At 34.4% G+C, this 24,743-nt stretch overlaps 1 protein-coding gene across 2 annotated transcripts in view; it reads right to left on the reverse strand.

Annotated features, from left to right (window-relative positions):
* The window catches only part of LOC138698318 (E3 ubiquitin-protein ligase Siah1-like), a 538,667-nt gene that overhangs the window by 455,201 nt on the left and 58,723 nt on the right, over positions 1-24,743 (reverse strand). The window contains exon 1 of one of the 2 annotated variants that reach the window (XM_069824142.1): positions 1,224-1,329. The exons of the other annotated variant lie outside the window; for it this stretch is intronic. The gene's annotated coding sequence lies outside the window, so the exon portion shown is untranslated. Of the gene's footprint in view, positions 1-1,223; positions 1,330-24,743 lie in introns of those variants that run through there. 2 annotated transcript variants of the gene reach the window in all.

Below are 24,743 nucleotides of genomic sequence, written 5' to 3' on the forward strand. Positions count from 1 at the left end.
GAGGCATTCTGTAGTGATTATAAGAAGTTTTGTTATTATCAGGTGATTGTAGCATGAAAACACAGCTTATTTTGTGTAATTTCCTAAATTTAATCAATAAGGATGATTTATGTTCTCTCTTGAAGAGTATACACAATTTTAAAATCATTTAATACACAAACACAACTATTACATGAAATGCTCAATACGTTTTTGTAGCTTTATTCCCTTCAGCTCTAACAAACAACAATAAGCCAGGCTATCATGCGACGATAGAAAAGATGCGAAAACAAATGAATGAGGTGTATAAACATTTGAATGCTCTTCCATATTTAAGTAGGTATAAAATATAGGGGTGCCGTTTAAAATTTCAAAGTGAGGGTGGCTGGGGTGGGAGGTGAAATCTAAAATGCAATTAAGCCTGGTTTAAGACTTCCCCCTCAATATCTAAATTTAGGTGTTTTTTTGTTTAAATTGAATTAAATTTAAAATAACTAGTTATTTAGAGTGGGAAGTTTTGAAATAAAAGCCCTGTATGTAGATACATTTAGAGAGTTTTTCCTCCAGAAGTTTGTTTTATGTTTCAGATGTATCACGTATATTATACTTAATCACGAAGTTGTTTTGTTATATATATTTTGCATATACTACAATATATTATTTAAAATTACGTATGTTAATTATTTATGTTTCGGTCCGCACGCCATAAAAACATTGTACAGCCCTTATGTTTACCAATGTCCGCAGTACTCCGTAGGAAGACAGAGTTCGTACCTCGTCTCGCACACGGACCATTGCTGTGTCTATTTGTGGAATTCCACTGTAGTCAGTAAAACTACTTAATATTATAAAGATTTGCTTTGGTCAATAATACCGGTAATATATTCCCATAAAAGTTTCAACGCTGTGGGGGTACTAAGAAAGAGGGTTTCCTCAATTTGATTCAGTTCTACCCATCCAAAAGCCCCCTCTCAGATACAAAATACTGGCACAACCACTGAAAACTAATGTCTACTGTTTTGAAAACGGTAATTGAGGCAGAATATTTTACACACGGAGTTATACGACCGACGAACTTTCCAACAAAAGACGAGATTTATTATTACTAAAACGTATGAACGAAATACACCGGGATTATAGTGATAACGTAATACGGATAGAATTAGAAGATGAATTAAATTAAATTAGAAGCAGTGATGAGAGATAATACTTAAAATAAAGATATACAATATTCTTATACTTACATCACAGCCATCCCATCATGATCCCCTGTTCTGCATTCACCTCCCCCATATTGCTGTATTTGCCGGTGCTGTACAACCCGTTCTATCCCGACTTATTGCTAACATGCTCACCGATAGCTAAATAGCAAATGTTCACTACAGCACCTCCTGAGGTGGTTGCCCACTGTTGCCAACACAACACACAGTTTCGTTTGTCTGATTAAACAAGTCTTGACAGTTATATGTTGGGACCGGATTTGTAGGTTTTTACCTATTTTTTTCCTTGTTTCTGAACTCCTAGGGTGCTAAGCATAGACATTTCGCTAGCCCGCGCTACGAGCGTGCTAAACTAGCCCCGGCTATCGACTGATTACTTGTACAGGATTCATATCATATCATATCATATCGCTAACACTGGTTTATGAATACGAAAAACGTTAGTTCGCTGATCATCCACCGGAAGTCCGCGCTAATAATGTCTATGAATATGGCCCTTAATTTCTTTAGTAGTCTACTTTTCCGAATCATGATGGTAGGAGTCGTATATATGAATTCTGTTGAACCTAAAAAAACGTAAATTGGACCTTAGTATCTAAAAGACCTAAATCATAGTTGATAAGCGTTATCCTGTATTTACTGCGTTATATATTGATTTTTCTTCTATTTTGAGAGGAATATCAATACATTTCGTGAGAGAGAGTGGGGGGGAGAGGGAAGAAAGAACACTCGACGTGGAGGAGGCTGCCTCAATGGCAAAATCTGTACTTAGCAGTGACAACATCTATGGCTCTCTTGCTTTTCTCAAGGCACATTTCAATCACCTTGCAAAATATAATGAGTACTTGGAATCTTCGTCGCTACAACTGAAAGATGCAATTGATGTCATTGACTCGTTTCTACAGAAACAAGTACAAGGACCCATGGGTAAAGCCGACACATTAAAACTGAAGAAAGTATTGCAGAGGAATCCAAGATTTGAAAAAATGAAAAATGAGTGCTCCATTCTACAGGGTGAAAGCTTCAACTGTTAGTTACCGTGGGTACCTGCTGCAGTGGCAGCGATGAAATTTGCATCTATGACGTCATGCGCTGTCAAAAAAGCCTTTTCGTCCCTCAAATGTATTTTGAGAGACAATAGAAAAAAGTTCTCAGTAGAGTATCTTGAAAAGTTGTTGTTTTCTAATGCCAGGCATTTGACAATAAAGTCATTTGACCTCTTGCACTCCAATATTTTTCAAAGATATTGTCATGGTTAGCCACTGACGCACAGATTTTGAGATGTTCTGAATCCATTTCTTGATTTGAGTTGCACAACGGACAGTTAGGAGACTGATATATTCCAATTCTATGCAGATGCTTGGCCAAACAGTCATGGCCTGTTGCCAATCTAAATGCAGCTACAGCCGATTTGCGTGGTAAATCGGGAATCAACTGTGGATTATGATGCAGAGAGTTCCATTTTTTCCTTTGAGACTGTGTTATCAAATTTTGTTTGTTGAAGTCTAAGTATGTAGATTTAATCAATCTTTTCACAGAGAAATACGTAGATTTAGTAACAGGTCTGTAAGTAGCAGTGCTGCCCTTCTTTGCTAAAGCATCCGCATTCTCGTTTCCCAGGATTCCACAATGGGATGGTATCCATTGGAATACAATTCTTTTATTGAGTGTTATTAGTTGAGAGAGCATTTTATTTATTTCTTCCATTTGAGATGAAGGTCTGTGTCTAGAGATTATTGATAGTATCAGTAAATGATGTTGTTTTGCTTATTTTTTTGTTACTTTTAAAAATAATTCTTGATCAAGTTTGAACACAAATTTAATTCAAAAGTTGTGTGTATACTGTACCTGTATCTATTGAAAATTGAAATTTTTGCAATTATATCAAGGCAAATTATATTAGATAAAAAAGTTAACTGTTACAAAAATTTATTCAAACTATAAATAATGTTAAAGGGGAAGGAACAAAAATTTCGAATCTTATAAATTTTGATAAACAGTTTGGTTCTTGAGAAGATCAGTTTTGTGGTACATGTTGCCTTAAGAATTATAGTTTATATTTATTTTTTAAGAATAACTGTGAGGCTACACTTTTAATGATCGGGCAGTTTTTGCGACCCCTTTTTTACAGGTTGGACATAAAACCTAAAAAAAAAACTGTTTCATCTATTCCAAAAACCTGAAAAAAACCTATTTCACCTTTTCCAAAAACATAAAACGGTTTTTTTTAAAACCTAAAATTCCGGTCCCTAGGTTTATATGCAGATATATTGAGGACAAACAGGGAATGGATGGCATGCATCAAGTTAAAGTAAATGATATTGATAAAGTTTTCGTACTATGTACTACGGTATATATATATATATATATATATATATATATATATATATATATAAACATAGCCAATTATCTACTACGTAGAAGAAAGTTCATCTGGATGGCCGTGTTTAGCCATCATCGTCCTTGCAGGTATTAGGAATAGTGGCCTGTTACTGTCTCCATCCATCTTTTCAGGGGGCGTATCAAAGATCGTCTTCCATGTGGTATATAGCGGAGAATTTATCTTGGCAGTCTGGAACGGTCCATTATATTGACATGGTTAACCATTTTTGTCTATAGTGGTTGAGATGTTCATAAATAGGTGTAATTTTCAATTCTTTTGTAATTAGTTCATTCCTTTTGTCGTCAAGCAAGCTGTAGCTGGCAGTCCTCCTTAGAAATCTCATTTCGGCAGTTGTCAGGCGTTGAACATCTGAGTTTCGGACAGTCCAGGTCTCACGACAGGTCTTGCTAGAACTTTATATGCTTTTAACCTGGTATGTTTTTGGGTTTTCGTGGTTGTGAAAACCTGGTTGATGGTTCTTAATGCTCCATTAAAATGTTGAATATTTTCAGATATATCAGTAACAGGTAAATATGTCAAATTATAACCTAAATATTTAAATGAGTTTACCTGTTCTAACGTATGAGTTCCAATGCAAATTTTACTTCTAACTGGCTGTTTACCTTGGAACGCCATAATTTTTGTTTTGTTTGGGGAAATTTTCATATTGAAATTTTGTGCTATTATATTCAGATGATATATTGAGTATTGCAGCTCGTCTTCATTTGTAGCAAAAAGAACCTGATCGTCTGACTATAATAATGTATCTAGAGTACAATTACGGAAGAGCGGTATGTTTCCATGAATTGTTAGTAGCCAATGTCTGATGATGGAGTTGATGTATATATTGAATAAAAGTGGTGAGAGGGGGCATCCTTGACGAACTCCACAGTTTATCGGTCTCCATTCGGTATGTTCTGATCCGATAGTAATTTTGATAATATTGTGGTTATATAATTCGTAAATTGTTCTTATAATTGCGTTTGGAACTGAATCATCTGCCAAAATTTGAATTATGCTAGAATTAGTAGTATAAACTACTATTTGTACTTCTAAGTATAAACTAAGAAAAATCGTAGTCTGTCCTGTTTGAGACTTGGTTAATTTATCAAAAGCATTTCTACAGTTTAAAATGGCAGAATTTATGCAAATTTACGCATGAAAATCTTATAAGGAAAGCCGAGAAGAATCCGAACATGATTATAAGATGTTATATTGGTTTTAAAGATAATAAATGTTATAAATTCTTGTAATGACTACACAAATGTTGATTTTTAGATAATTTAACTGAAATTCTGTTAGTTGATATTTGTTATTGATATTTAAAATAATATATTTTTAGCAAAATAAATCTATGATGTATTTATAATACGTACATTTCATTTACGTGAAAGAATTCAGTGTGCCATAATATTTTAGGCCAAATGTAAATTTAATAACTAATATTTTGGGCTCGTCTTGATTTATATCTGAATTTTACTATATTTTAGGCCTACTTTTCATGTTATTTATTTTATTTATAATTTGTTTTTCGTCAATTTTTCCCTGTAGTAAACTTCCACCTCAACTTTCATAAAAAAGTGTTAGAGCGCTTGGCACGTAGAATCAAGGACCCGGGTTCGATTCTCGGCGCCGGAGCGAATTTTTCACTTCTAATATTAATTGTTTTTCAGTAACAGATGTATTCTGTAGGACCAAAAAATTAATCTTTATATAATAAAAATTATAATTTAATAGGCCTAAATGTATTGTCATATTACATGCTATTTCTTAATAAGGGAATTTCTATAAAGTTAAAATATGAGACAATATGAGTTAAAATATGAGGGAGGAATTCGTCCATCCGCGTTTCCCCTCAGCTAAAGTCCCTGTAAGGAGCATCCAAGAAATCTCCAGGAATCGTGCGTTTCAAAGTTGGCAAATCTAACTAATGCGTTATTTATCGTCGATGGAATTGATGATAGCGAGATGATAGTTCGTGAGATGAGGCCGAGGATTCGCCATAATTACCTGACATCCGCCTCACGGTTGGGGAAAATCTCGGAAAAAAAAAACAACCAGGTAATCAACCCAAGCGGGAATCGAACTCCGAACTCACGCCCGAGCGTAACTCAGAATCAGCAGAAAAACGCGCTGCCGCCTGAACTACGCCGATGGCTGGCATAATTTCAAAACGTATTTTCTCCGTTCTTAAATGAACTCAAAATTGCAACGATAATGTAACAAAACAAATTTTGTCCTATCTTAATAGTATGATGTTAAAAAGGAAGTGTCGGTTAGAGCAGACTGGAATTCTTCACTTCACGAAAAAAAAAAAAAATACTGAGATGGAGAAAACTCATTTTGAAACGATGCTCGTCATATTCTAATTAAGATAATGCGCAATTCATCTGTATATAATTTGGGAATATTGGGATGAAGCTAGTATATAATATTTTAAAAATACGTTTATATAGACCAGTAGTGTCGGAGTTGTAAGCTCCAAAACCGGTTGTGGAGCTGGAAACTGCAGTCGGAGCGTGAGCTCCGTTGTTCACGTTCTCCGCTTGGGTCTGTTCAACAGTGTATCCTGAACATCAGATGCAGCTGTATGCGCCATTCGCTTGATTTCTGTTTTTAGATCTTTCTCGTAATGAAAGTATGAACTTACATAAGGACGGAAAAAGCTAAGTTTAAGAAACTGAATATTTTAGGAGAAAAATTCGCTCCGGCGCCGGGAATCAAACCCGGGTCCTTGGTTCTACGTACCAAGCGCTCTGGCCACTGAGCTACGCCGAATTCAATCCAAGGTACCGGATCGAATCTTTCTCCTTCGATGTTTCCCTTTGTGGCCTGACTCCAAGTTAGGCATATATATGTTGACGTGTATCCAATGTCAACTGCCATTATACTAGGAGCGACTCAGCTGAGTGACTTGTTGACCGCGAATCCGCAGTCATTATTCTCTGCTAGCTGGAAGAATATTATAGATATAATTAATTTGTCCTACAGAATTTATCTGTACTATTGACACAAAGGGAAACATCGAAGGAGAAAGATTCGATCCGGTGCTGTGGATTGAATTCGGCGTAGCTCAGTGGTTAGAGCGCTTGGTACGTAGAACCAAGGACCCGGGTTCGGTCCCCGGCGCCGGAGCGAATTTTCTCCTAAAATATTAAGTGTCAATATTACAGATTAATATATCTATAATATTAAGAAACTGAGTCAAACAGAACTGCAGTGTTAAGCTAATAAATTTTCAGATGCTCATATATCAATAATAATAATAATAATAATAATAATAATAATAATAATAATAATAATAATAATAATAGAATACAAAATACATATTTAACCTGTATTCAGAGTTTTAATAGTTAACGTTTGGTTAGGAACAAATAAAATAAATTAACTTCTTAAATCCTACTTCTATTATAAAATTTGAAATATTGTTCTATTAATTTTCACAAACAACTATCAATGTTCAGTCACTTTCCACTAATTGTGCGCTTACTGCTTGAAACCTGACATTTTTTTATTGTTCACTAATATTTTTATGTTAGCTGAGATTTCAGATTGATGTCAGAAAGCCTTTATCTATTCTTGTTTTTCAACTGTTTCAACACGGAAAACCCCTGCTCGCAAACATAAGTGCTACCAAACATAGAAATAAGTTCAGCGGCGTTCTTACGTAAGTGCTGAAATTGTGTTATCAAGGTCTTTATACAACTGCACCGTATCAATAGCATTTGTCTTCAGTATTTCACAAAGGCGACGATGTCATTTAAGTTCAATGAGTTCCAACTGTATAGTAGGGTTGCACACAGTTTTGATATCTACTGAAAGGTTCACACCTGTGGAGTAACGGTCAGTGCGTCTGGCCGCGAAACCAGGTGGCCCGGGTTCGAATCCCGGTCGGGGCAAGTTACCTGGTTGAGGTTTTTTCCGGGGTTTTCCCTCAACCCAATACGAGTAAATGCTGGGTAACTTTCGGTGCTGGACCCCGGACTCGTTTCACCGTCATTATCATCTTCATCTCATTCAGACGCTAAATAACCTGAGATGTTGATACAGCGTCGTAAAATAACCTAATAAAAATCTACTGAGAGTGAAATTTCGAATATAGCTAATTCAGTGTCAAGGCTGCTTAATTTGCTAAATTCGTGACGAAGATCACTGCAATATAGTATTCTCCAGTGAAAAGAATTTAAATACACTGCAGTCATCTTCATCACTTTCCAATTTCATACGCTTTACCAGATCAGCACGTTCCTCACCTTCTATATTTTTGTAATCATTTCGATGCTTTCTCTTGTAATAACGCTTCACGTTGAATCTTTTCATTGACGGGAACTGTTTACAAAATTAGACACTGTATTCGTCACTTTTCTGAACAAAAACACGTTCTCCCAGCTTGGGTCAAAGAAGGAACTAGAACTTGAGTTCGATCCTTCCAGCACTCCTGCTGTAGATGCGGCCATACTTTGAACTTATTATGTCTGTGGAAACACCGGAGCACGCAAGGAGTCATAGTGGAGTGCTCCGCTCCGTTTAGTCTCTGTCTAGCAATGCTGATATAGACTAATGTAATCACAAGAAACATCATCATTATCATCATCATCATCATCATCATCATCAATAACTTCAAGGTTTAGGCCGATGGCCTGTTCCGCCTCCTGAATTTTATCCATCAAACTGGTCTCTCCAACGTCTCTTTGGTCTTCCCACTCGTCTTTTTCGTGTAGGTCTATAACACCATGTTCTGAAAGGTATCCTGTCGTTGGGCATTCTTGTTATATGGTCGTACCAATTATTTCTATATTTTTCAATTATAGTTATTACAAGAAACATACTTAACATAATTAGGTATGTATATGAATTATATTTCAGCAACAATTCCATACAAAAACCACGCAATCATTCATTACACATAAAGTTCTAAAACAATTAAAATTCCAAGCTTTTACGGAATTCCACATAGGTATTTTGACAACACAGCTGCAAGTGTAATGTGACAAAATAGGCTTGCACAACGAATTTTTAATTTGATTTCATCAGTTCGTGACGTGTGTAAACGTGTACTGAAAAGAAACTGTCAACATTGCAATGTCGTTCTTATCTACATGTAGTAACTCGATGCCTTCATGCATAATACAGGGACATGATTTTATTTTTACTAACATTTCTTATATTAACCTGGCTATACCTTTGGATCAACGTTTGAGAATCGGAAACACCGTTTGCTACCCCCTTCCACGACTGGAGTTCGATGATACTGGTGTAATATACAAACAAATCATTTTACTAGGTATAGGAGGGAAAGAAAAGTAGTTCATCCATTTATGTGAACTAGGAAATATCGCGATTTTGAGTTTGATAATTTTCATTAGGTTTTTGTTTAATCAAAATATAGTACAGTATTAACAATGAGTGTTTTTACTCACGAACTGAGCTATCCATGATGACATATTCATTATGCAGTGTATATTATACCGTCTATAGCACATTAGCGTACACTATAGAGAATGAAATTAAATTGAAAAATAATCATAATATAGATATTTAAACACATTTTTTAAAATGGTGGCCGTTCATTTCGATACAGGCTTCAGTTCTAATGTGCATATTATCGGACTATAGACTATTGTACGTAATTCCAATTACCATTTTCTTCCTTCGTACCAGTAACTCATGTTGAAATAATTCTGTACCTACTCTATAAAAGAATACCTTACGTACTGTAAATTCAATCTTCACTTCTGCCCACCCGCACAGATAAAATTATTTAGACATGCTATCTACTTCTGTCCAAGTTGTTATGTCGCAGGGTCGTAGAAAGGGAGGAAATCAAGTGACAGTTAATTACTTACCGAGGCCTTTTTATTTAAGTTATTTTAAACAATTGTATGGGTATAATATTACGTAGACGTCCTATTCCTAACAGAAATTAATGTTCTCAGAAAAGAGCTAAGACAGCCCAGCCACTAATCTTTACAGAGAAGAGAATAGAAGCAGGTGAGGGAAACCGGGATGCGACGTAGGCAAATGGACGGGAGTATTTTTGCGAAAATGATTCAATATTGAAAGCTCTTTCGTTACTGGAAAACGCGAACATATTTTTGGAACGTACTGTTTACTATAACCGTAAGGTTACTATGACTGTATATGCGGTCTTGGATCTGTGTGGAGGACGGTTGAACTTCATTAGTAGAAGGGGTGGGAGTGAAGTACATTAAAAAACTCAGGTACAATAAAAATTGAAGTAAAAATAAAATGATAGATAGATAGATAGATAGATAGATAGATAGATAGATAGATAGATAGATAGATAGATAGATAGATAGATAGGTAGGTAGGTAGGTAGGTAGGTAGGTAGGTAGGTAGGTAGGTAGGTAGGTAGGTAGGTAGGTAGGTAGGTAGGTAGGTAGGTAGATAGATAGATAGATAGATAGATAGATAGATAGATAGATAGATAGATAGATAGATAGATAGATAGATAGATAGATAGATAGATAGATAGATAGATAGATAGATAGATAGATAGATAGATAGATAGATAGATAGATAGATAGATAGATAGATAGATAGATAGATAGATAGATAGATAGATAGATAGATAGATAGATAGATAGATAGATAGATAGATAGATAGATAGATAGATAGATAGATAGATAGATAGATAGATAGATAGATAGATAGATAGATAGATAGATAGATAGATAGATAGATAGATAGATAGATAGATAGATAGATAGATAGATAGATAGATAGATAGATAGATAGATAGATAGATAGATAGATAGATAGATAGATAGATAGATAGATAGATAGATAGATAGATAGATAGATAGATAGATAGATAGATAGATAGATAGATAGATAGATAGATAGATAGATAGATAGATAGATAGATAGATAGATAGATAGATAGATAGATAGATAGATAGATAGATAGATAGATAGATAGATAGATAGATAGATAGATAGATAGATAGATAGATAGATAGATAGATAGATAGATAGATAGATAGATAGATAGATAGATAGATAGATAGATAGTTAGATAGATAAGTGCATTTATTGATGCATAATAAATTATACAAATTCATGTACACAAGATCCTTCGCACGAGCTCATACGGCCATTCGTGCTGTAACTATGCACAGTTTGAATCTTCAAAACGAAAATAATGCCTACTAATAATAATAAAATAGTGAAACAACAGTTATTATTATTACTACCGTTATCATTGATTACCACTATTATAACTAATCTAACTTTATACCAAATTTCACAAAAATAATACAAATAAAATAAAAGGGAGATATGAAAAACACACAGGCACAGTGACACACACACACACACACACACACACACACACACACACACACATATATATATATATATATATATATATATATACAGTATAAACAATTCAATTTCTTGTTGAAGCTGCACCAAATAATCCAAATAATAAATATAAAGTTAATACAGTATACAAATAAATACACACGCAATAAAATACAAAAGACACAGTAAAAAAAAACTTATCCTCTAATTATATCATTCGCTCATTGTTAATATTACTCATTGCAACACTAATAAATCTTTCCCTTATCCATCGGCTCCCTCCCCCTCGGCCAATTCCACCCTCAACTGTCGAACTTTTGCCATAAATTTTCCCACACTGTCACAGGATTTAACGTTATTTAATACAGCGTATGTCGATAAAATGATGTCCCTGTATAACTGCTTGCTGAAACATTTTATTAGCCATCTGGCTGAAAGTCCAACATTTTATTTTCTCGCTAGTGGTAACACTGGTGTTCTTACCAAATGTCGTTAGCGTTCGATATAATAGAGGGGAATACCAGCCGACCAGCGGCAGGGAGAGTTAGGTCAAGAACAATGTGAAGGTAACAACTCGAAGTGACGCGTTCCACATTGGTCAACACGAACTCATCAACAGGTAAGTAGTAAAGAAAGTCTTTTAGCACATTAAGTTCCAGTTAATTGCATATCACGTGTTGTATTGTCTGCGAGTTTGGTTAAATGTTTCTCCATAGTGTGCAGTACCAGAAAAAATAATGGGCAGAGTCTTGATTGCAGTCCTCCTGCATGTAGGCAACAAGTTTTGCAAGACTGTCCAGAAGTAGCATACATACAGACACTCTTGTATACTGCATAATATAAGCAATGGGTTGTATCTGGAACTTAAAAAAAATCAGGTGGCCCATTTTTTTTTCTGAAACTGTACAAAACAATAGACGTTATGTAATGACGATCTGGACTCAATCTGGACATGGAAACGGAAATTCCGACTTAAACTAAATCCAGAAAAATTACAGTCAATCATTGTGGACCATTCACGTTTGTTAAGGGGACACGCTACTGAGATTTCTAATCTCCACAATTTTCATTGTAAGTTCTTGAAATTTTAAAATCGAATAGATGTTGATGAGTTACATGTGCACAATTATTTTCAAAATTTTATGTTGAAAAATGTACTCAGAAAAAAATTATATATAAAAAAAGTGTTTATAATTTTTGTAAACAAATATCTGGATCTCATATAAAGATAATTTGTTTCTTAAACTTTTAAAATGATGCTAAGACTACCTACAATGAAATGGTGCATGGGTTTGTTCCTAGTCAGTACAGTTCATCAGTAAAAAAAAAAATAATAAAAAATAACTTTTAACATTGACCAAAATTGACGAAAACTCAGTAGCGTGTCCCCTTAAGCACTATTACCTTACCAAATTTGTCCCCGATTAAAATATACGGCACCGAAATTCCGTTCAGTGAATCAGTAAAGAATCTAGGTATTTATATGGATAAAAGTTTAAATTGGAACATTCAAGTTGCAGAAACCTGCAAAAAAGTATTCTCATTAATCCACTCGTTTAGACGATTGAAGAATTTTCTGCCCTCTTCCATGAAAAAAATGTTAGTGCAAACACTCGTGATGCCCCACTTCGATTACTGTGATATTCTGTTTACTGACGTAAGCGTTACTTTGTCGCAGAGACTACAACGTGTCCATAATATGTGCGTCCGTTTCGTCTGCAATATTCGCCAGGCTGATCACGTAACACCATCCCTCGAAATGTTGTCCTGGCTCCGTCTAGAAGATCGTAGGAAAATCCACTGTCTTTCCTTTCTCTTTCACATATTGCATTTCTCCACTTCTGTCTATCTTGCGTCTCGTTTTCAAAATTTATCCTCCCGTCATAACCTAGACACACGATCACAACACTCCTCAATATTATCCATTCCCTCCCACCGAACATTCTCATATTCATCTTCTTTCACTGTGGCTGTTCCTCGACTTTGGAATTCCTTACCGAGTAATGTCAGGGACTGTCAGACATCAAACCAATTTAAGAATAGGCTAACGAAATATTTTTCTAACAATTCTTGTTAACAATAATAGCTGTTTCAGGTTTCTCAATGTTTAATGGTTATATATATCACAGATAAATATATCTAAATTATCTCATTATTATTATTATTATTATATTATTATCATTATTATTATTATTATTATTATTATTATTATTATTATTATTATTATTATTATTATAACTATTTCTTACCAATGTTTATTATTGTCACACTAACATTACTTATCCAACTTTCATTATTTACTTTCATGTTGTTTTATGGTCTAGATATTAATGTAATAACTATGTAAGCAATTGTATTCAATTAGAATTAGAGTCTGGCTGGGCGGAAGAGAAGGCCTACTGGCCTTAGCTCTGCCAGATTAAATAAATAAATTATTATTATTATTATTATTTCATGTAAGCTCCGTCATAGGTTTAAAATTCTATTTAAGGAATGAACGTCCACTTATGGCTAGTGTGAAGTGCAAGGAAGTTAATGAAATATACTAACTATTGAAAATAGTATTGGAAGTTAAGCTAGAGTACACCACTTCATAGCACGTATGAAGCCGCTAGGATAATCTCGGAGTTATGTGTCATAGACCTCGGGACTATGTGTCACAATCTTGAGACCATATGTCTATGGTCCAGTAAAAAGAAAACATAATCATTAATTAATATTTTTGCACCAAGAAATGTTTCAAATTTGTATGTGAATTAGTTAATAATTTATTTAATAAAACATAATGTGGCGGAATTAATCAAAACACAATGTGAATAGTTCATACTGTCGACTCCAGATAAAGACAATCTCAATATGTGCATCAAATTTGAAGTAACTGATCATGTATGGTTAGGGTTACCATCCGTCCGGCAAAAGGAGCATATGTCCTCTTTCTTAACCATTTTATCCTGTCCGGCAGGCATTAAAAAAAATTGAAATGACCAGCATTTCGCATTCCAACTAGAATTAATGGGTTAGATACAGCTTGAAAGCAGTGAATTTTTTGGAAATATTCAACATTTTTTTCTTTCATTATTATATGTTGTACAATAATGAAAATTGGTATACGTAAAATACTGTCCTTCTGCTCTAAGAAAAAACTTATTTTTATGATTTAAAAAAAATATTTATATTATTATTTTTTTTTTTTTTTCAAAATTCAAAATGTTGGCAGTTCACTGTGCAGTGATGATACGTTTCCCTCATAACTCATAAACTTGTTAGCTTTTTCATGTTCTATCTCTCTTATTTTATTACTGAAACTCATGTTTACAATAAAATGCTCTTTGAACTACATATATATACACTATCATCTATATGTTAACACGTAAATTTTTGTTTTAATATACAAATCGAATCAGTATTTTGCTCGTTTCATTTCCCTTTATCTTTTATATTTGGTTAATTCAGGATCCTAGTGGTCAACCTCACTTGAGGACGGATGATTTGAAATCTTAGTAGTAATAAATTATATATATATATATATATATATATATATATATATATTGTTTTGTCTTAGAAGAAAATACTGATATTTGACCATTTTTAAAATAAATTAATTTTTTTATCAGACAACCTATCAAAGGTAGAGAAGTGATCTTCCATCATATTGTAGATATGACATGCATAAATACACACAAAAAGTTCATTATAGAATGTTGGACAGTTTCTGACTTATGTGGGAAACACTTCATCACTGAACAGTGAACTGAATTTAAAAAAAAAAAAAAAATAAATAAATAAATAAATAAAAATGGAAATAATTTTTTAAATTGTGAAAATATTTTTTTCATATAGCAGAAGGACCAGGTTTTACACATAATAATTTTCATTATTTTACAAGATACAATAATGGGGAAAAAATGTTTAATATTTCCAATATTTTACTGATGTAAGCTGTACCTAACCCTTTAATATGAATATTGAACAATGTGCGATATTATGCATAGGATATCTATACAAATGGTGAAAACCTATGAAAGAATTTAACTGCTTTCAATGGTTGAAGCTGGAGCACATAAAAAAACATAAAATATGATGACCTATTGACATGCATTGAATTCTTACACCCTAAAAATGTCATATTCATGATTCTAAGCTATTTGATCAAATTTTATTCTGCAATGTACAAAAATATGCCATTCAAGTTAATTTGGACAAAGATTTAACTTTAGATAAACAATGGTGCAAATTCTTTAATTCCGATAGTTCTGCGAGCACTGAAACTTTCTCAGAATTTATAACAATATGTCAATTTATTTGTTTATCCCAAGTCACAATAGAACTGTAGAGGGAGTATTTTCCGTAATATCTGCTTAATGGACAAAAGAACGAAATCGCAAGCTAACATAGACAGTCAGATGCATCATGGTGATATATAATTTCAACGACATGCCCTGTGAACAGTTCCATAGTTATTTGTTACAAGATAGAAGTTCGTCTCTTTAGGCTCTTGTGTACAAAGTGGGCTCCACCGATAAGTAGGGACAGATGTAATACTGATCCAGCAACTAGTGAGAAAACTAAGATGAGCCATTGTTTTTATCTTTAATTTTGTTCATAACAATTTTTAAAAAGTCCTCCTTTTTTCAGCAATGTCCTCTTATTTTAGGTTCCATGTCCTCCTATAGAATTTCTTCTCATGGTAACCCTACGTATGGTACGCTATTGTGGAATAAGAATTACTTAGAAATTCAATGATTTTGTTTACCGAAGTTGAAAAGTATTCACAAACAAGTGAAGTAGCAATGGACATCAAATTTAATGGAAGGGAACTGGTATTTTACCCATTTTCTATGTTTTTTTTTTCAACTTCTACACTTCTGTGTTCATTCCAAACTGGGAAAAGAAAATTTCTCCTGCAGTTTTCCATGTTGCCAAATTGTCTTTATATATATATATATATATATATATATATATATATATATATATTAGTCGCTCAGTGTGGCGAAGTCGGTATAGCGCTGGTTCTGTGCGCGAGATTGCGGGTTCGTTTCCGGCCCAAGTCGATGGCATTTAAGTGAGTAAATTATGCCTGCATGAAATAGATTGATCCCAAGCACAATATAACCGTTCTTGAAGAAATATAGCCATTATGAAGACATCGACCCCTAACATTTGATATAATATGAAATGAAATGAAATGATTAGCCTAAAAATGTCCCGTTAAGGGCAAAGGCCTCCTCCTATAGAGGGAGAGCTCTATTTGTCTCACGCGGTGAGCTACTCCGCGTAAGAGTGGAATTGTTCACTTGGTTCACATTCTGCACAGTTTGGTATTGTTCGCTTGTTTCTGTCGCACTGGTTTTAGTCGCTGTTCACTTGTCTTCTTAGGTTTTTCCAGTCTTCCCTATGTCTTGTTCTGCTTGACCAATGGCTTCCTACTCGTTCACTGAAGAGGTCGGCCCATCTTCTTCTTGGTCTTCCGGGTGATCTCTTGCCAATGCGGGGATCCCATAGTGTGACTTTCTGCGTCCATCTTCCGTCTCTAAGTCGTGCAACATGGCCTCCCCACTTCCATTTGGTGTTGGTGGCTTGCAGTGCTGGATCTTTAATTGCTGACATCTTTTGTAGCACTTCGTTTGGAACTCTGTCCCTCAGCGATAAGCCTAGTATCCTTCTCAGCATCTTCCTTTGGCATATTTGGAGCTGTTACAAAGTTCGGCAGTGAGAGACCATGTCTGACACCCATATAACAGTACAGAAGTTACGCAGTTCTCCAATATTTCTATTCTGAGTTTTTTGCTGAATGTTCTCTCCAGTACGATGAACTTGAGACTCCAGAATGCCTTCCACGCTAGAGAAATCCTTCGTTTTATTTCCTTCTCTGTCCTCTGGTGGAAGGAGACTAGCTGTCCTAGGTATACGTATTCAGATACGTATTGTAGTTCTGCACCATCAATTATTATGGGTGACTCCGGCCCGTTCGACATTACTTGTGTCTTAGTAATATTCATCAGAAGGTCTGATACAATATACTCGAACAAAATAGTTTAACCCTCTGTGTAATATAGCCGTTCTTAAAATAATTAGAAATTTGTATATTATGAAAATGTTGGCTCATATACGTTTAATATACGTTAAAAGGAATAGATTAACCCCTAGTACTATAAAATCATTCTTTAAAACTCAGAAATACGTGTTTTCGAGACATTTGTCCATACAATTATGTTAAATATAATGCCCAAAATAGATTAACCCAAAATAAAATATAGCCGTTCTTTCAGGAAATCAGAAATATATCCATTATGAAAACATTAATCCATATGTGTAATTAAATATCTGCAGTGCTTGGGAAAAGTGACATAAGTCAGTTCTCACAAACCATTTTTGATAATTTATTGACAACTTACACTGGTTTATGTCGATTTAATTTTTTTCTGTATGAATTATTGTAATTGGAGGAATACCTATGTATTTTTTTCCAAGCGAACAAATGTTCCGTAAAATTTTTACTTGACCTTTTTCCTCCCGGCCACAGAATTAATGCTTTTGTTTAGTCAACTGTCCGAAGACAGGTCTGAACCTCACAAATGATACCAACAAGGCACCACTTATGAGGCAACTAAGCCAGGAGATAATGAGTTAGGGTGGCCAGTTCCATTCCCCCTCCATTGCATACATCGCTAACTATACTCCGCGTCACCAGAAAATGCATCTGAAGGTCAAATTCCGTATCTTTGCCGTTTCCCCGCGAATCTTAAAACTTTGTGCGCTGTTGCGAATGGAAATGTTATCTCTACGCACGTCTTGAATCAGCATACGTCACGCGGTAACGGTCTGCGCGTCTGGCCTTGAAACCAGGTGGCCCGGGTTCGAATCCCGGTCAGGGCAAGTTATCTGGTTGAGGTTTTTTCGCCAATCAATGTGTCTTGGATAAAAAAAAACAAAATGGCAAATTTTGACTTAGTTCCTTTCTAAAAAGTGCGATTCAATTGGTTTCTGTTATTATCCTCTGAAGATAGTTAATTTTTAAATCATTGTAATTTAAACATAAGATTTACTGATGATTTTTATTGGGTTATTTTACGACGCTGTATCAACATCTAGGTTATTTAGCGTCTGAATGAAATGAAGGTGATAATGCCGGTGAAATGTGTCCGGGATCCAGCACCGTTTAGATATCGAAAACATGAGAATATATCGTTTGTAACCAGGGTTGCCAGATTTTAGATATACCAAAGAGAGACATCTTTTTTCCATCATATAATACAGCACTTACTTTTGTCTTTAAAGAAAAGAATAAAAATTATCCCTCTATGTATATGCAGTTAGTGACAAACATGAATCTCAAAATTGCAATTTTAATAAAATTCAAATTGTAGGTACAGGTTTCCAAGTATAAAGCAATATTTATCTGGCTGTAAGTTACATCACGTCTCTCTGGAGTCTTTCTGAAGGGCTTGTGACAGTAATAGCCTATGTTATGCAAAATTATTAACTTAATGACTTAAAAATAGTTCTGTCTCATTGTTTGCCCCAGCTGTTTATTATTAACAGTAAAGCACAAATTTCACATGACTCACGTGTGACAAAATATTTAATTTTCAATGTTTATTAATTAATTACAATCACATTAAATTTATTGATAACTAAATTCACATTTTATTTTGTGCCTTAGAATACTACTGCTCAAAACCCATCATTTAACATACAGCATACATTTACAGAGTTTACATACATATTTATCATTGGACTTCAGCATTTTCAACAAGCTTTTTTCATTCTCTGTACCACGCATTTCTGATGAACGTCTCTGTTTAAATGTTTAGAAATATCATATTCACCACTGAATTCGCTGCTACAAATGTAATGTTATTGTTTAGGGTTAAGGCTGGTTCACAATAAAGCAGGAACGGAAACGAGAACGAGAACGGCAGTAATGTTAAAATAAATGCACTTAGATGTAAGCATTCACAATAGTTAATTGTGAATGCTCACATTTAAATACATTTATTTTAACAATATTTCCGTTCTCGTTGTCGTTTCCGTTCCCGGTTTGTTGTGAACCAGTCTTTAGAAGAAAACAGTTACTAGGTAACCATAAAATCATACAAGTGATGTTAATTTTCTGAAGGAGGGACTTTTTGTGTCCCGCCTCGAATCGAAGCAGGACTCGGGATTTTTATATGAAAATCGGGACACCTGGCAACCCTGTTTGTAACTCTGTTATGGAACATTAATTTTTGGTATAGTGTTAGACTTGCTTACGAAACATGTGTTTATACAGACAACAATGAATGTATAGATAATAATAAAGTAATCATAATTTTATTCTTAAAGTATTTTCATAACAAAGAAAGTTGTGTGCGTCAATGCATGAGCCAGTAATTTCACTAAAATGATCCCTAAAAAACAAAGACATGATTAACATTATCAGCATAGGCTAAAATTGTAGCATAAAGCGAGCAAGAGTTTCAGGAAATGAATATGTGAATAGCTCAGGAAGAACTGCGCTGAGCGAGGCCACTCTTTCTCCCTTGTGATAGGGATTTTGGGGTTTTTAGAAAAGCAATAACAAGGGCTGATAAGGTGTATACAATAAAATGATATATAGAAATAATCGTATAAACAAGCAAAATACAATAGTTAAACTTGTGGACTCTGAAAAAACTGATCAGTAACTTTGATATGTGGTGGCCTAAATTGTTAAAAAAGAATAACATATCGGAAGAAACTTCAAAGAATCCTCGTGAGAGAAAGTTTCATTTCACACCCTCTATTATATAAGGAATTCACATACAGCTCAGACAGTCCTGTCGTTGTAGAAGCTCGTTTATACATCAAGAGTTATGTAAGCAATAAGTTTCACCCTGGGAAGGAGAATTTACGAAGTTACGAAGAAATATTTTCATACTCTACTACTACCGGTCATGGCGCACCATGAATGAGACCCACCAGTCATTTCATATGTGTTAATTTTTTATGAAACACGTCCATTTTGAATTAATTTTTTATTCATAATATTATCTTAATATTTCCAATATGTTAATTTAATCAAAATACATGTAGATCAGTGTTGAATAAATATTGTTAACTTAGTCTATTTGTTTTGTTCTTTCAAAAATAATTTCCAGTGAAGACTGGAACTAAGTCTCAAATTTAGAAATACATGTATACCATTGTAGCACAAAATTTTCTTTAAAAGTCTATTATCATTAAATTCAAACCCATGTTACCTTTATATAATGAAAGTCTTAATTATTTTATTCTGCTATAGGCTATGTACAGCTGTCAAAAGAAAAAGTGGCCGCTCTCCTGAAGCAAAGTTCCCTTCGGGTATCTTCGCTATAATTCGGAGACAGGCGATGTTACATGTTGTTGGACCACGTTGCCTGATATCTACAGTTATAATTGAAGTATTCTCTCTGTGATCCGATAGCGTAATGGTAGCGTTCAGGCCTCTTATTCATGAGGTCCTGCGTTCGACTACACCCTCGTGCTTTTTATGTTCTTTTTTGTTCTCAATTCTCAATAAAAATATCTTTCGTGGCATAAACAAAACAAATTTACTGGCGTCGGCCTTAAAACATTGAAACAATTAAGCGTTCAAAAAACGAAACAAAAAGCCACAATTCAATATTTAGTCTATCTTCCTCTTATCTCGATCATCTTGCAGTCGAGTGGGCATGGAATCGACTAGTCTTTGCAAATAGGACTTTTCTTAGACACGATATTCCAGGCATTCTGAACATACCCACATACATAAGTGTTCTGTCCATGGGCAGGTCTTTCATTGCAAACGCAGCAATCTCCAATATTTCCTATTTTCTGCCTTCCTCTTAGTCTCCGCATATGATCCACATATCCTAATGTCATCTATTATTCTTTTCAACCAGAGACCCAACCAATTCCTTTTTCTCTTTCTAATCACTTTCAGCATCATTCTTTCTTCACTCACTTTTTCAAACACAATTTTATTTCTTATTCTGTCTGTCCACTTCACACGCACCGTTCTTCACCACATCCACATTTCAAATGCTTCAATTCGTTTCTCTTCATTTCGTCGTAATGTCCATGTTCCTTCCCCATACAATGCCACACTCCACACAAAGCACTTCACTAGTCTCTTCCTTAGTTCTTTTTCCAGAGGTCCGCAGAAGATCCTTTTTCTTCTATTAAAAGCTTCCTTTGTTCATGTTTGCAGTTTTTCTTGGGAAGGATAGGCCTAAATGCGGGAACATCCCGTTGCTTTCCGCACACCACTATCTCTTTCGCATCTTATTAAATTCCAGGGGACCCAAGCGTGGAGATGAGGAGAGTGGATTTGACTAATTGGGCCCTCCGGACTTCACCGAAAATCACGGCAAGGGTTAAATATTAATTCTATCAGGATGTTTGACCCGATCAGAGACCGGGAAATCTCAGTTAGCCTTTGCCCCCCGCATCCTGGACTAGCTTCTACGAATCATCAGAAAATCTTAGAGTGTGATTGGGCCAATTTTTCCGAAAGTGTTTCCACACTTTTGCCCTCGTAGCTCAGCGGACGAACGTCGAAATTTAGATGTCAACGTCTCAGGTTAAATTCCTCGTTACTCCTTTTCATTTTATTGTGGTTCAGGATAGTATAATGTAATAATACAAAAAGAAAAACTAATACCAGTATTATGCAACTGGATTTTTCCAAACCTAATATTAAATTTATGTTATTTATATCGCTAAAGAACGATTACAATATAAATAACTTGAATATTATTTATACAGTATCACTAAAGAACGATAACAAAATGTAAATGATAAATATCGTTTTTTTAATTAATATAAGATATTATATAATACTTATTTAATTATCTAAATAAAATAACCTATTTTACAAAGAAAGATGGTTATTTGTGTTACAATAATTACTTACATAAAATACAGATTATTTGTATTGCGAAAGAACAATAACAATATAAATAACTTGAATATTGTTTTATAATGCTAATGAAGGAAAACAGAATATAAATGATAACTTGAATATTATCTATATCGCTAAAGAACGATAACAATATAAAAAAACGTGAATATTATTCATATCGGAATTTCACAGATTTATTACGGATGTATTTAAGAAATCGTAGAAGAATAGTAATTAGTAACAGTGTCCTATTTATTCTTCTTGTAGCCAAATTTGTAACTTTTAAAAGTGTGGTTACTGTGTTGAAGTGTATGTGTTGTAACGGATGTTTGATTTGTTATGTATGTGAGTCAGTTATGTGATGCTTGATGTCGTCGCAATGTCGTAATTATAGTTTGATTGTGTTTGTGTGACTATTGTGTATTAATTTATGATATATGGTACGGAAAGCTGCATATTTGTGTTATAGAAGTATTACGTATGTGTGTTGTTAATGTTTTTGTATGTTTCAAATTGATACCTGATATTTATTTTGCAATCGCAATGCCTAATTTACGGATTGTTTATGTTTTGTTTACATCGCGTAAGCTAATTTAATTTTCTTTTCTATTTCTCTTTATGCTTATCTTTTTTGTGTATGAAACTATAGCCCTAACATACATATGTAAAATAGGACTAACCCCCATTGGAGATACAATAATAATAACTGTTATTCATATCGTTATAAAACGATAACAGTATACAAATGATGACTTGAATTTTATTCATATCTCTAAAGAACGATAACAAAATATAAATAACGTGATATCCATAAAGAACGATAAATGGATATAAATGATATTTTGAATAGCATTTACATCGCTAAAGAACGATTAAAAAATAAAATGAAAACTTGAAGAAGGCCCGAACCCACAACCTTCGAGTCATTAAACAAGTACTCTACCGCTGGCCTACGAGGCGCAGACACGGAACACTTCCATAGTTCGGGAACTGCTTGTACAAGCACATGCATCGTGTAACATCGCCGCGACCCGAAGTGGACTTTGAAAATATTCGCTGTTCACGAGTGCGGCCACTTTTTTTTTTGACAGCTGTACATGAAAAAAAATGTTTTTATGCTCTCCTGAAAAGTAGCAAATTTTGACTTCGTTTCTTTCTAAAAAGTGCGATTTAATTTTAAAGCAAATTACTGTAAATTTTTAAAACTCTATTGTTTAGATTAAATTGTAAAGTTTTCTATTGAATGCAATTTCATAATTTTTAATTAATTACAATCATTTTAATTGGCCTTAATATGAATTACATTTATTTTAACGTTTTAAAATATGAAAAGTATTACATCATCATCATCATCGTCCTAACAAGTATTAGGCCTAATGGCCCATTACGGTCTCAAGCCATCTTTTTAAAGGTCTTCCTAGAGTTTCTCTTCCCTCTTGGACAGTAGGTAGAAATGTGACGAGAAATGCCGAGTCCTTTCCATGCGGTGAACATGTTGCTGCCAGTTAGTTCTGTAACTATAGATGTAATCCAAAATAGAAGACATTCCAAACTCTTGACAAGTATTACAACATGTGCTAAGTTTATAAATATGAAAAATAAAAGTAGCATTTTGCAACTCCATACATCACGATGCACAATACAGCAAATAGGCCTAATTTATTTTAGCTTCATATACGTATTTATAGATATTTGGTATCAATTTCAAAACAAAACATATTTTTTACATAACGGGAAATAGTCGGATGTTTAAATTTACAAAGAACTTAAATTAATTATTATGATTATTACTATGATCATGATGATGATAATGCTTATTATTAATTCATTCATTCATACTTCTCTGCCCAAGCCCCAAGCACAGATCTTTCACTGCAAACCCAGGCGTTTAAGTAGACGAAGATTATTAATTAATAAGGGTTTAATAGGATTTATACCAAGAATAACTATGTGGTGATTTTTATTAAGATCTTGTAATATAGCTGCTCCAATTTTTTTCTTTTCTGCCTTCCTCTTAATCTCTGTATATGATCCATATAAATTAGCTTAATGTCGTCTATCATCTAACATCTTCTTCTTCTCCGAACTCTTCTACCGTTCACCTCTTCTTCCAGAGCATCCTTCAGTAGGCATTTTCTTCTCAGCCAGTGACACAGCCAATTCCTGTTTCTCTTCCTGATCAGTTTCAGCATCATTCTTCCTTCGCCCACTCTTTCCAACACGGCTTCGTTTCTTATTCTGTCTGTCCATTTCACACGCTCCTTTCTTCTCCATATCCACATCTGAAATATTTCTAGCCGCTTGTCTTCTGTTCTTTTTTTAAAAGTCCGCAGAAGATGCTCCTTTTTCCATAAAAAGCTTCCTGCCATTATTATTATTGTTATTATTATTATTATTATTATTATTATTATTATTACTATTACTATTATTATAAAAATCTGGCTTTCAGGTAGTAGCTCCCTGTAAAGCAGTTGAATAATTTCAAGAAAAAATTGTTCCGGGAGCGGGTATCGATCCAGGGACCCTTCCCTTCGCGCGCGAATGCTCTTCCGACTGAGCTACCCCAGGAACTAACACGACACCGTCACAATTTTTCCTTTGTATCCACACGACTCAAATGAGCTGACAAGACCCCAGAACTCAACTATGAGTGCACACAAATACTTGTGTGACTTAAATTGTGGCTTTCTGTTAGCGTACATTCGTTACTGGAGGTGTCGGTGTCGTGTATAGTTCCTGGGGTAGCTCAGTCGGAAGAGCATTCGCGCGCTAAGCGAAGGGTCCCGGGATCGATACCCGGCCCCGGAACAATTTTTTCTTGAAATTATTATTATTATTATTATTATTATTATTATTATTATTATTATTATTATTATTATTATTATTGTTCGCGTCCCTTAATAATTGCACTTCCGATCCCCAGAGGACCTCGGCCTCCCGGTTGAGAAT

The sequence above is a fragment of the Periplaneta americana genome, chromosome 4 (genome assembly GCF_040183065.1).
Source record: "Periplaneta americana isolate PAMFEO1 chromosome 4, P.americana_PAMFEO1_priV1, whole genome shotgun sequence".
Classification (NCBI taxonomy): Eukaryota; Metazoa; Arthropoda; class Insecta; order Blattodea; family Blattidae; genus Periplaneta; species Periplaneta americana.